Source organism: Podarcis erhardii (assembly GCF_964252035.2).
Source record: "Podarcis erhardii genome assembly, chromosome: Z".
NCBI classification, from domain to species: Eukaryota; Metazoa; Chordata; class Lepidosauria; order Squamata; family Lacertidae; genus Podarcis; species Podarcis erhardii.
Window position 1 is genome coordinate 44,365,099 of NC_138504.1, and position 12,156 is coordinate 44,377,254.

Sequence of the window (12,156 nt, forward strand, 5' to 3'; positions counted from 1 at the left end):
CACAGTTCTGGCCTTGATGAGGGAGCCCGTTGTGGGGGTGTCTGGTTGAATCCCTTCAAAAAAAATGTGCCTGGGGTCACGGCCCCACACAGTCTCACCCACGCTACACCACTGGCTGCACACCCTCCTATCAGCCTCTCTCACTAACAAATTCAGCAATGCTCTTCTAGCATCTATAACATGTAGGAGGGTTGTAAAAACACTGGCCTTGCTTTAATTGGCATCGTATTTCAAGCTGCTGTTCTGCAAGGACAAACTCCCAGCCCAGCCCACTGGTGTCCTTTGCTCTAGCCCACAGCTCTCAGACGCTTGCTTACTGCAATGAAACAGAAGCTTATTGCCAAGTTTAACTGAGACATATGTAATAAATTCATGGAGGATTAATCATTTGGACTGAGCAGGAGTTATCTCTCAACCTTATATCCATCCGCCCCTGCATCTCCAATCCCAACCGTTAGCCTTATATTTCTGCTTAACAACCATGTTAGAAGATCTGCAGCCACCCCAGTGTTATTATATAATGCAGTATATTATGAGAAATGAAGGACACTTTTATCATTACTCAAAACTTTAGAAATCACAGGAGACTGAGAATCTGATTGCTTCAGTAGCCTGGGAGGGCGGGGGGGGGGGGTCTGCTTGCCACCAAGAAAGCTCAAGATATGCACCCAGTGCACTAATGGCACACCAAAAGAGTGTAAGGTCAAGACATTTCCCTCTTTATTACAGCACCTGCTGTGAGTCCTGTGGGACCTGCTCCCTGCCTTCTATTGTGTGGGACCCTGGAAGTTAACAGCAGCCTTGGAAGTTGAGACAGCCAGACGAACCTTAGGTTGGGCTTTGCTGTTATGTCCCCAATTGTTCAGACTGATTTAATTTCTTTTAATTGTTTTAATACTTTTAACTGTTTTAAACTTATTTTGTAAAGGCTCTTTGTAGGATGTGCTTGGAGTGGGGGAGAGCAGGGGGTGCCCCAATTACAGTGGTTCAAGGTTGGAGAGTTGGGGCAGGCAGGGTAAGGGGTACATGGCACAGGCAGTTAGTGTCTGTTGTGTGGCAGCCCCTCCTCCAACTTGGGAAACTGTGGTTGTCATATCAGCCAGCTCTTGGGTCTTCAGCTGCTCTTGAAGAATACCAGGTCGGCTTGTAGAAAGACCTCCCTCACCTATGATCCGATTATTGATGAGGAGGCTGATCTGGCATGTATCACTGAGACCTAGGTGGGTGAACAGGGTGGAGTTGGTCTCACCCACCTGTGCCCACCTGGGTACTCAGTGCAGCATCAGGCCAGACTCAAGGCTCGGGGAGGGGGAGTTGCTGTGGTCTATAGAGATTTTCTCTCTCTCCCTCTCCCTCTCTCTCCCCCTCTCTCCAGGCTATCTGTTCAGTTGGAAGGGAATCTAGAGTGTGTGCTCCTGGCACTGATCAATCGGGACAGATTAGGGATTCTGCTGGTTTACCATCTGCCTCACTGCCCAGCAGTCTCCCTGACAGAGCTGATCTTGGAGGCAATGTTGAGGACTCCCAAACTGCTGCTTCTGGGGGACTTCAGCATCCATGCTGAGGTAGCTGGCTCTGGCGTGGCTCAGGACTTTGTGGCTAATAAAAACCAGCAGGGAGGGAACAACTGGCTGGGCCAGGGAGGTGATTAATACCTCTTCACAACACATGGTGATTCATGCCTGTTTGAAGGAGGCAGAGGTAAAACCACTCCTTAAAAAACCTTCCCTGGACTCAGAAAATCTAACCAACTAATGGCCAGCTTCTAATCTCCCTTTCCTGAGCAAGTATCTGGAGTGGGTTTTCATGGACCAGACTAGGCACTCTTGGAAGAAACTGATTTTCTAGATCCATTTCAATCAGGGTTTGCACCCGGTTTTGGCACAGAAACTGCTTTGGTCATCCTGTATGATGACCTCTGTTGGGAGAGAGACAGGTAATGTGTCCCTGTTAATTCTCCTCGACCTCTCAGCAGCTTTTGATACCATCGACTATGGTGTCCTGAAGTGGCTGCCTGAGTTAGGAGTGGGTGGCACCACTTTATGGTGGTTCCAGATCTACTTAGATGAACATTTCCTGAGAATGATACTTGGGGAGTGCTATTCGGCCCCATGGAGCCTTCAATGTGGGGTTCCGCTGGGTTCAACCCTATACCCTATGCTGTTCAACATTACATGAAACAGCTGAGTGGGGTTATCTGGAGGTTTGGCGTATGTTGTCAGCAAAATACTGATGAAACTCAGCTCTATTTCTCCTTATTATCTGCAGGTGAGGCAGTGGAAGTGCTGGACCAGTATCTTGCCTCAATAATGGACTAAGTGAGAACCAACAAACTGAAGCTCAATCCAGATAAGACTGAGGCATTGTTAGCAGGTGGTTCCCTAGACCGGACGCATGTTCTTGATGGGGTTGCACTTCCTCTAAAGGAGAGGGTATATAGCGTGGGAGTACTCCTGGATCCTTTGCTGTCACTCGAAGCTCAGGTGGCCTCAGTGGCCCGGAGTGCCTTCAGCTTTGGCTGGTGGCCCAGGGGCACCCCTATTTGGACAGGGATAGTCTAACTACTGTTGTCTATGCTCTGGTAACCTCAAGGTTAGATTACTGCAATGTGTCATACCTAGGGCTGCCTCTGAAGATGGTTCAGAAACTTCAGCTGATGAAGAAATCAGTGGCCAGGTTGCTCACTGGAGCAAGACAATTTGAACTTATTACATCGATCCTGGTCTGACTGCACTGGCTACCAATTAGTTTCTGGGCCCAAATCAAAGTGCTGGTTTTGACCTATAAAGCCTTAAATGGTTCAGGACCGCAATACCTCTTTCCATATGAACCTACCCGAACCCTGAGATCATCTTCTGAGGCCATTCTTTGTGTGCCACTTGTGCAGGAGGTTGAAAGGGTGGCAACGTGAGAATGAGCCTTTTTATGGTGGTTCCAGATCTACTTAGATGAACATTTCCTGAGAATGATACTTGGGGAGTGCTATTCGGCCCCATGGAATGCTCCCCATCTGTGGAATGCTCTCCCCAGGGAAATTCACCTGGCTCCCCATCTGTGGAATGCTCTCCCCAGGGACATTCACCTGGCACATTCATTATAACCTTAGGTGCCAGGCAAAAACATTCCTCTCTAACCAGGCTTTGGCTTATTGACATCCAATGCCCTTTTAAGATGTGTTGGGGGGGCCGGGTATTGGGTTGTTTTTGTTTTTATTATGCATTTGTGTTTTTATATTGTGAATTTATGTTGTAACCGCGCTGGAATCTGCAGGTATAGGGCAGTACACAAATTTTAAGAACAACAACCAAGCTTTGACTAGCCACACAATCTAGCAGGGCTCTCTCCAGCTGCCTCCTGCAGTTTCTCCAAATTTCTGCACTCACGTATGGATTGTACTTTTATCATTTCAAATGGTTTTTATTTACAGCATTTTGCCAAGCATTAAAAATGCATTCTATATGTTCTTCTGACATTTAAAAAATGTAGTCTAACTCTTCTGCTCAAATATTTTATTTTATTTTGTTTACTGTGCATATCAAAATTCCTCTATGAATATGATAATAAAGAAGGAGGAGGAGGCAGAATTTTTCTAGCAGCCACAGTTAGACGAAAATTTGGAGCTGCGCAGGATATACCCTCAAATGTTTCAAGATCATCTCCTGTGCATCTGCTTATCTATTTCTAGTAAGCATGCATTTTCCTCCTCCCACCTCCTGAACCCCAAAAAAACTATTAGGTGGAAGGCTAAAAACTAGAGGACCTAAAATACTTTTTAAAAATAATGTATTTTGCAGAACAGGCTACCTTTTTACTTTCCTCCCATGACCCTCCTCATTTCAAGGTACCTTCTACCCATGCCATGCTTTCCCCCCCCCTTTATCCAGGGAAGTTATTCTCTAATTCAATGACATGGTGCCACTGGTGTCAAGCCAAAACGCAGAAACTGCAATCTTCTATGCCAATAATTAAAAAAGAGGTCAGCTGCCTGTTCCAGGAAATCTTGGTTTGCCCTAATGCCACATCCAGCAGGAATGGGACCATCTGTCCTTGACATGTTGATGGAGCAGCTGCACAAACCCGGAGATGGTTCAAAGAGTAGAAAGAGGACACAAAAACCAACAAACAAATTAACAGAACTAAGGAAATATGAGCACAGAATGAGTCCTCACAGCTGCCCCCAATCAAATAGCTTCCCCCATATTTTGCTTCTGGAGCTGGCACTCATTTCCATTTAACTGTAACCTTATGCAGTTCCTAATATTTTGTGCCAACATTGCTTCTTTCCCACTCTTTAATGTGAAAGTGGAAAGGCCCTTCCCACTCACATCATTCTGGCCTGTGATCAGGGATTTTGTGTAGCTTCAAGTCTTTTGGGTTACTAAGACACACATGATGTCTCAGATGTCATGCTACTTCCATGGCTTGTCTGCAATAAGTAGGTCACGTTCTTCATCAGAGATTGATGCATCATCCAAAATACACAAGCACGGCACATAGGTCCCAAGAGGTTTTGTGTGCATGACAATGCTTTCAAGGGGCCCAGAACCGATAGGAACATCTCTCTCACTAGGCATCTTTAGTTCTGATCAAAGTTCCAAGGGTTCATCTTCTAAACATTTGTGAGACATTAACAATTCCCTAACAGATGTGAGCCACAAAATAGAACTTCAAGAAGTCATGCATTGTGTGTCTGTAGATCTCACACTGCAGTGGAGTTTCAAGTTCTTTGGGGAACCTATTATGCAACACACACTGTAAAAATTGGGTGGAATGTGGCCCTAAAGATTGGAAACTGTAAGTAGTAATGTTATCTATTTAATGGAATGGCATCTTAAACATAAAGGACAAAATCAGGCAAGAACAGGCTTTTCACGTCATGGTTTGCACCATGGTGGCATTCAAACATCATAGTAAGCCATAACTTATTATGAATGGAAATGAGCTTAGACTCCCACCTGAGCGTGTACACTCCCTCTCCTCCAACATGGCCATGTGGAGAAGTTCAAAAGGTTTTGCTTTCAATTTTGGTTAACTGAAAGGGTTTGCGTGTAACTGAGGTTAATATTAGCTACGGTTTGCTGAAACAAGCCAGCTTCATAAATCATAGTTAGAAGTTGATTTGTTTCAAACAGACATAGTCAAGATTGAACTCAGTTGCTTGTTTGTTTACTTGGTTGGTTGGTTGATGGGGGTAATGAATAAAATAAAACGCTTCATGCAACACTGCTATTCTCTATGTAAGACTAAAAAAAGATAATGAAAGGGGGGCAAATGGTGACATTTACATAGGGTGTATGTCCCCTGTGCTAGTAGTATAATAATAGGTATAAATCTCTTTCCCCCCCTCCAGCCCTCAGTCTTACCATCCTCTAAATACTAAAATGTGCTCCCTCTTAGAATGGGAGAAAAGAAGCTGAAATAAAATGAAATCCAACATGTCCCCATAATATTACAATAAAAAATGGAATCACTTATAACCCAGTCCCTTTGGGAAAAAGGCAGCTGAGCAAATTATGCAAGTATTCAGAACACTTGCACAGGCCTGCCAATGAAATACCAGTAAAACAGATTAATATCCTTGGAAATGGGGAAGAAATGGGCTGTTTTCCAATTCAGACATAATGACTTTTCTAAAGAGAAAGAAGAGAGGGGGCCCGGTGGAACAGCTAGCTGTAGAATGAGAATGGCATCTATAATGGCACTGTAAAACATCGTTTGAAATGTGTGTATGTGAGAGAGAGAGAGTGAGTAGGGGACTTTCAATGGGGAGCAGCATCCTTAGCTGCCAAGGTGAGGCTGGAAGTATCAGCAGCTGTCTCCTATTCTGAAATGTTGCACTTTCTTGCCAGGGCGCTGTAAGGTGTTTTCTCCCAGTGCCCTCTTCATCCTAGCTCACGCTGAGCCAGATTGCAGTGCAATACTGGGGACAGCACTTTGTCGCTCACAAAAGCCTTGTCAAAGTTGTATGCATGAACTCTTGCTGTGTTTCAGCTGGGTTGAGTTTATGCAAACTCCTCTAGAGCCTCTCTCCTTGACAAACAGAGACACTGAGAGCTGTTTCTTTAACAGCTTCAAATCATTCTGACAGCAAACTACAGAAAACCATTTAGGGATACCATTGGGGCTAGAAGTTTTTAATAACACCCAATGAAGTGTTATTAGTTTAACTTCTTTCCCAGCACTGAATACATTAATTTAGCTTCTTAAAAGGAATTAAACAATTTGGGGCTTGAAAAATGGAGAGTAGTTTTCTCCATACTGATTGGAAATGTATTCTCTTGGGGCTTAGAAAGCAATGGGAGAGGTCAGCGGGAAAACTCCTAAATTATGTTCTCCTGGCGACATGCAGTGCATAAAAGTGGCTCAGTCCTTGGCATCTGGAATAGAAGAGACTCTATGCCTGAAATTCTGAAAAGCCACAGCCAGTGAGTGTAGACAATACAGTTGGCTTATGCTTGGTTCCAGCTGCTGGGACATATTTAAGGAGTGTACAGTATAAAAACCCATCTGGATACTGGATGATTTGTATGAACACCAACAACTGGGAAACACTGGCCTGCGAGCACTCCAGTTGGAGAACAGCCTTTACCAAAGGTGTCATGGACTTTGAAGACACTCGAACTCAGAACACAAGGGAGAAATGTGCTAAGAGGAAGGCACACCTGGCAAATCCACACCGTGATCAACTCCTGCCCAGGAACCAATGTCCCCACTGTGGAAGGACGTGTGGGTCCAGAATTGGCCTCCAAAGTCACTTACGAACTCATTGTTAAAACCATGTTTATGGAAGACAATCTTACTTGGCTACGAGTGATCGTCAAAGAAGAAGAAGAATGTATTTGCCAGTTTTTGAGAGAGAAATGCTACCACTGGGATCCATTGTGGAAACCAAGACCAAAGAGTCCACTCCAGTTGTCTTTCCCTTACTTCCCTCCCCCCACCTAGGATAACTACCAGCATCATAATGCCGATATACAATTATAAGGTGCAACTACATTTGGAGTACTGTGTACAGTTCTCATAACCTCAAAAAAGATAGTGTAGGGTTGGAAAAGGTTCAGTAAAGGGCAACCAAAATGATCAAGGGGTGGATTTACTCCTATATGAAGAAAGGTTGCGACATTTTAGTTTAGAAAAAAAGGCAAGAGGTGACAGGAAAGAAGATTATAAAATTATGCATGGCCTGGAAAAATTGGATAGAGAAAAGTTTGTCTCCCTGTCTCATAGAACTAGAACTTGTAGGCATCCAGGGAAGCTGAATGTCGGAAGATTTTGAGCAGAAAAAAGAAAACACATCTTCATGCAACACTCAGCCAAACTACGGCACTTGCTCCTCAAGGAGGCAGTGATGCTACCAACTTGGAAGGCTTTAAAAGAGGATTAGGTTTGAATTGCTGTTATTTTTTACCTATGTCATTTTAAACTGTGATACTAATGCTGTATTCTTAGTTTTAGATTTTGATTCATGTGGAAATTGTTTCCCATTTGCTTGTGTCTTTTTTTTTAATGTGATTTATTGTTTATTACTTTTGTAATTATGTAAATCTTGTTATGCTGTAAGCCACCTTGAGCATTGTTTTTTTAACTGCGGAAATGCGGCATACAAATTAAAAATGATGATGATGATGATGATGATGATGGGCTAACAGGAGTTGGAGTCTAGCAACATTGGGGGTGGGGGGAGGGTTCCCAACTCCTGCACTAGGAACAAGTGGCTATGAGGAACAGCCCCAAAGCCTTCTACCGACTTCTGAGCCCTGGAAGCAAACACACCAGCAGCAGTGCCAGATGGGCTCTGCTAGAGTGTTTGCACGACACCCTCTCCACCTCACCCATCCTGGTAAGCAACAGTGACCCACCACTAAGAAACAAGCATAGTGCCTCCATGCTCCTGCTCTGTTCTGAGTTTTTGTGCAAAACATTTGATCCAAAAGAGAAGGATGCTGTCTAATTTGCCCTTGTGGTAAGAAGAAAAAAAGGTGAAGGTTAGAACTGACTGAGTGAAGGGTCCCAGCAGAAGGAAGAAAATGTAATTTGCCCTTAGTAGTTGAACTTGGTGCTCACTGCATGTTGGGCTAATAAGGTCAGCTAAATTCAAGAAACATTGAACATTCACCTTGGGGGTGGGGAGAGAAATAGAAAGTGGCAATGGCTCCCAACTAATGCATAAGCATCTCATTCTTTTCTCCATCAGAAATTAGCAAGTTCACCATCTGAGAACCAGAAAAAGCAGCAGAGATGAGCAGCTTCTAAGTGAAGGTATGAGGCTTTTATCAGTCATAACATTAAAAATAGAAACAGTACTGGGAAGGTGACTCACACCACCAATCAAAGTTTTGCTACACACCATCAAAACCTGAAGCCAGAAGGCAAAGGTTTTGAGTAGCAGAGGTCACTTGTATAATTGTAAAACTACCTAGCTAGCAGCACTGGAGTGCCTAGGAGTGTCTTTTGCCAGGTACAGCTGGTACTCCAGCTGTTCTTCGACTGAGAATAGCCTGGCCACAATTACTCATGCAGTGGCAACCTCAAGACTGCATTATTGCAACACACTCTGTGGGGGGCTAACATTCAGATTGGTTTGGAAGCTCCAGTTGGTGCAAAATGCTGTGGCTATATCATTGGTGCAGACAGACAACTGACAGCACACAACACCAGTGCTTAAAAGCTTGCATTGGCTGTCCATGTGCTACTGGGCTAAGTTCAAGGTTTACTGAATTAATTTACAAGACCCTTTACAACTTAGGTCCATGATCCCATAAGGACTGCCTGATCCCTGATATCCCTGCCTGATGATTAAGGGCTTCACGGGAGTCACATCCACCAGCTGCTATGTGTTCAGTACAGTGGAGCCAGTTCTGCTTTAGGTGAAGGGTGGGGGAGGTGACCCTTTCCTCCTTTCTGGAAATTCCCCTGTTAGCCCCAACAGCACTATCTGGCTGCTTGGAGCACTGGATAAGAACAGTTGCCATAACAGGCTGTTAAAATACACTGAAACATTTCCTTACAAATCAGCACATACCTTCTAATAATGCCAAATAGATAGTATCTATGCAGAAGGTGTAGAAGGGAAGTAAAATAAAATAAAATGTACCAGCCCTTCCCATGCAAAGATCTATATTATGCTCCAGGCAGAACTGTCTATCCCCACCCACTCCCAATTCTCCTTTCATGGCATTCCTGCCCACACTGTAGCATTTCGGATGACACTAGGATGCTGAAATAGACTGGCTTCCTGAGCCCTGAAGGCAAATACCATTTTCTCCGCAATTCAGATATGATGAGGCACTAGCAGCAAAAAAACTGGGTGCCTCAGGGCTGATTCACACACTGCATTGCTCTCCCGGTCCCCTCCATTGAGTAATTCCTGTGAGTGATGAGTTCAGTGAAAAAGTCCAGCCTAGCAAACTTCCAGCCTGGAAACAGAAACTCCAAGGTCAGCCCAATGAAGGATGGTGAATAGTGCTACATTTGGACATTGAAGAACTAAGGTGATGTGTGTAGCAAGTTGCTGTTTTTCTGCCTATAATTCAATGGCAAAATGCATGTCTTAAATGCAGAAGGCCTCTGGTTCAAACTCCAGTTTAGAAAGGCTCCAGTAGCAGGGGTTGGGGAAAGATCAGTGGTGGTTGGTGCCCATTAGGAATGGTAGGGCAGAAGGCAGAGAGGTCAGAGCCAATGACAGGCAGAACCAACTTCTACTTTTGGCCCCATCCTCTTCTCTGCAGAGGTCTACAATGGCAATACTGAGATTAAGGAGGAGGGTCTCATTGGCAGTCCCAACCATTGGTTTGGTTTAAATAAGAAGAAAGACAGGGGCACAGAAAGCTGCCTTACACCAAGTCACAGCACCAATTCAGTATTATCTGCTGGCAGCAGATTTCCTGGGTTTCAAACAGGAAGCATTCATTCTGCAGGTGTTGGGGACTAAGTGTGCTAAGTGCTCCACCACTGAGCTATGGCACTTTCCATAGATTGGGGGTGGGTGGGGGGGTGGCTGAGGGCAGATTGAGACTGGTGGGGCAATGCCCCACTTGCCTGAATGGACCAGCCTCCTCTACTGGGAAAGATTTCTGCCTGAGACCCTGGAGCCCTGCTGCTAATCACAATACTGGCCAAGTGGACAATAGACTGACTTCTATGAGGCAACTTCCCATATTCCTGGCAGGGTTGGCATGAGATTAAAAAGCAAGGGATGAATCACAAAACACTTTAGGAGTTGAAAAACTGTTGAAAATATTTGTTAACAGGTCCTATTGTTGGTGCTGTCAAAGGTTGCTTCCCAGACTCACGGCAGGGTCCTGACTCCTGGAACGCTTTCATGGTGACTTCTCTCTCCCTCCCTCCTTCGTCATTAAGGCTCAGTGAGGATTTTAAAACATTCCTGTTCCCCCAGGCATTTGATGTCTGAAAGATAACTTTCTCTGGAAATTATAAGCTGTGAGGGTATATTATTGCTTTTATTTGTTTTAGGTAATTTTAATTGTTTTTAGATGTTTTTAATTAATTTTATTATTATGGGGTTTTTTTTAATTGTATTGTGTTAACATTCTGGGGTTTGCTGCCCTTGGCTCATTAGGGAGGAACGGTGGGGTAAAAAAATCATAAATACTACTACTATCAGGAAGAGATAAACAAAACAGCGCAGCACTCTCTCAAAAGAGAGAGAGAGAGTTTTGAAGTCTGTGTTGTATTGTGGTCAGAGTGATGGGCTTAGAAAATGGAGAGTTGGGTTCAAAATCCTACTGGGCTTGCCAGCTTACTAGGTGTTGTTAGGACAATCAGTGTCTCTCAGCCTAATTCAGGGGTTTTAAACATTTTTGAGTCCTCATGTACCTTGACAAACCGCAGCTCTCCTGTGGCAAACCACTTACACTAGGGTTCCATTACAGGACACGTGTAAGCAGGGATTTCCCTGTGCCCTCCCCATTCTGCCCTGCTCCTTTCTAGCACACATGTAAGTGGCAGCACATGTGTCAATGGGAACCCATGAAATGCCACTGCTCTGCGGGGATGAGCTGACATATTCCACATGGCAGCCCCAGCCTGCCTTTCCCGAAATTTGTGCACACATGGTGGGGGGAGGGTGTTGGAGAGAGCAAAACAAGATTAAGATCAAAAGCAGAAATACTTTGAGAGCCAGTGTGGTGTAGTGGTTAAGAGCGGTAGATTCATAATCTGGGGAACCGGGTTCGCGTCTCCGCTCCTCCACATGCAGCTGCTGGGTGACCTTGGGCCAGTCACACTTCTTTGAAGTCTCTCAGCCTCGCTCACCTCACAGAGTGTTTGTTGTGGGGGAGGAAGGGAAAGGAGAATGTTAGCCGCTTTGAGACTCCTTCGGGTAGTGATAAAGCGGGATATCAAATCCAAACTCTTCTTCTTTGTCGTTGTGGGGAAGGAAAGCGAAAAACGCATAGCACAGGACACATATGCAGACATAGTGCTTTCTTGCAACATTCTCCCTGTTCCCATAAAGCTACGTGACTGTTAAGGAGGAGGAGAGCTGCCGGGGTGCGGGTGGGGAGGTAGAGAAGAAGAGGGTGGAGTGATGTTGGGGGTAGAAGAAGCGAAAAACACTGTAGATACTCCTCACTTTCAGGGTTATTTTTAAATCCTTCCTTATAGAGCACACACCATCAAGCTAGTTTGCTATTTTCTTGCATTTCTCAAAAACCCTGTGTAAAACCAAGGAACTGTTAAAACAAAACAAATTCCTTCCAGTAGCACCTTAAAGACCAACTAAGTCAGTTCTTGGTATGAGCTTTCGTGTGCATGCACACTTCTTCAGAACTGTTATTTACTGAAGCTGGGGAGGATTTTTGTTTGTTTGTTTGTTTGTTTGTTGTTGTTGTTGTTGAATGGGGGGGAAGAGAGATTTTAAGAAAATAAAGAGTCATGCAAAAGCATTTCCCCACTTTTTGCCATTGTTTTATTTCAGGAAGATAATTGGCTGCAAGTTAAAGCTGGTTTCCTTGAATGTTCTTCAGGAAGAAAAAGAGAGATAGATAATGCAGGAAGATATGGGATGCAATTTAATGAAAGCACGGGCCCTGGGGCTACCTGAACATTCCTCAGGACACTCCAGGGTGCCATGGAAGACTGGTTGAAAACCAATGGCCTAATTAAGAGGACTTTGGGAGAATGAGATGGAACCAG

The 12,156-nt window shown here is 44.5% G+C and overlaps 1 protein-coding gene across 2 annotated transcripts in view; it reads right to left on the reverse strand.

Annotated features, from left to right (window-relative positions):
* ASTN2 (astrotactin 2) overlaps window positions 1-12,156 on the reverse strand; it is a 658,777-nt gene that overhangs the window by 324,104 nt on the left and 322,517 nt on the right. The window lies entirely within an intron of this gene.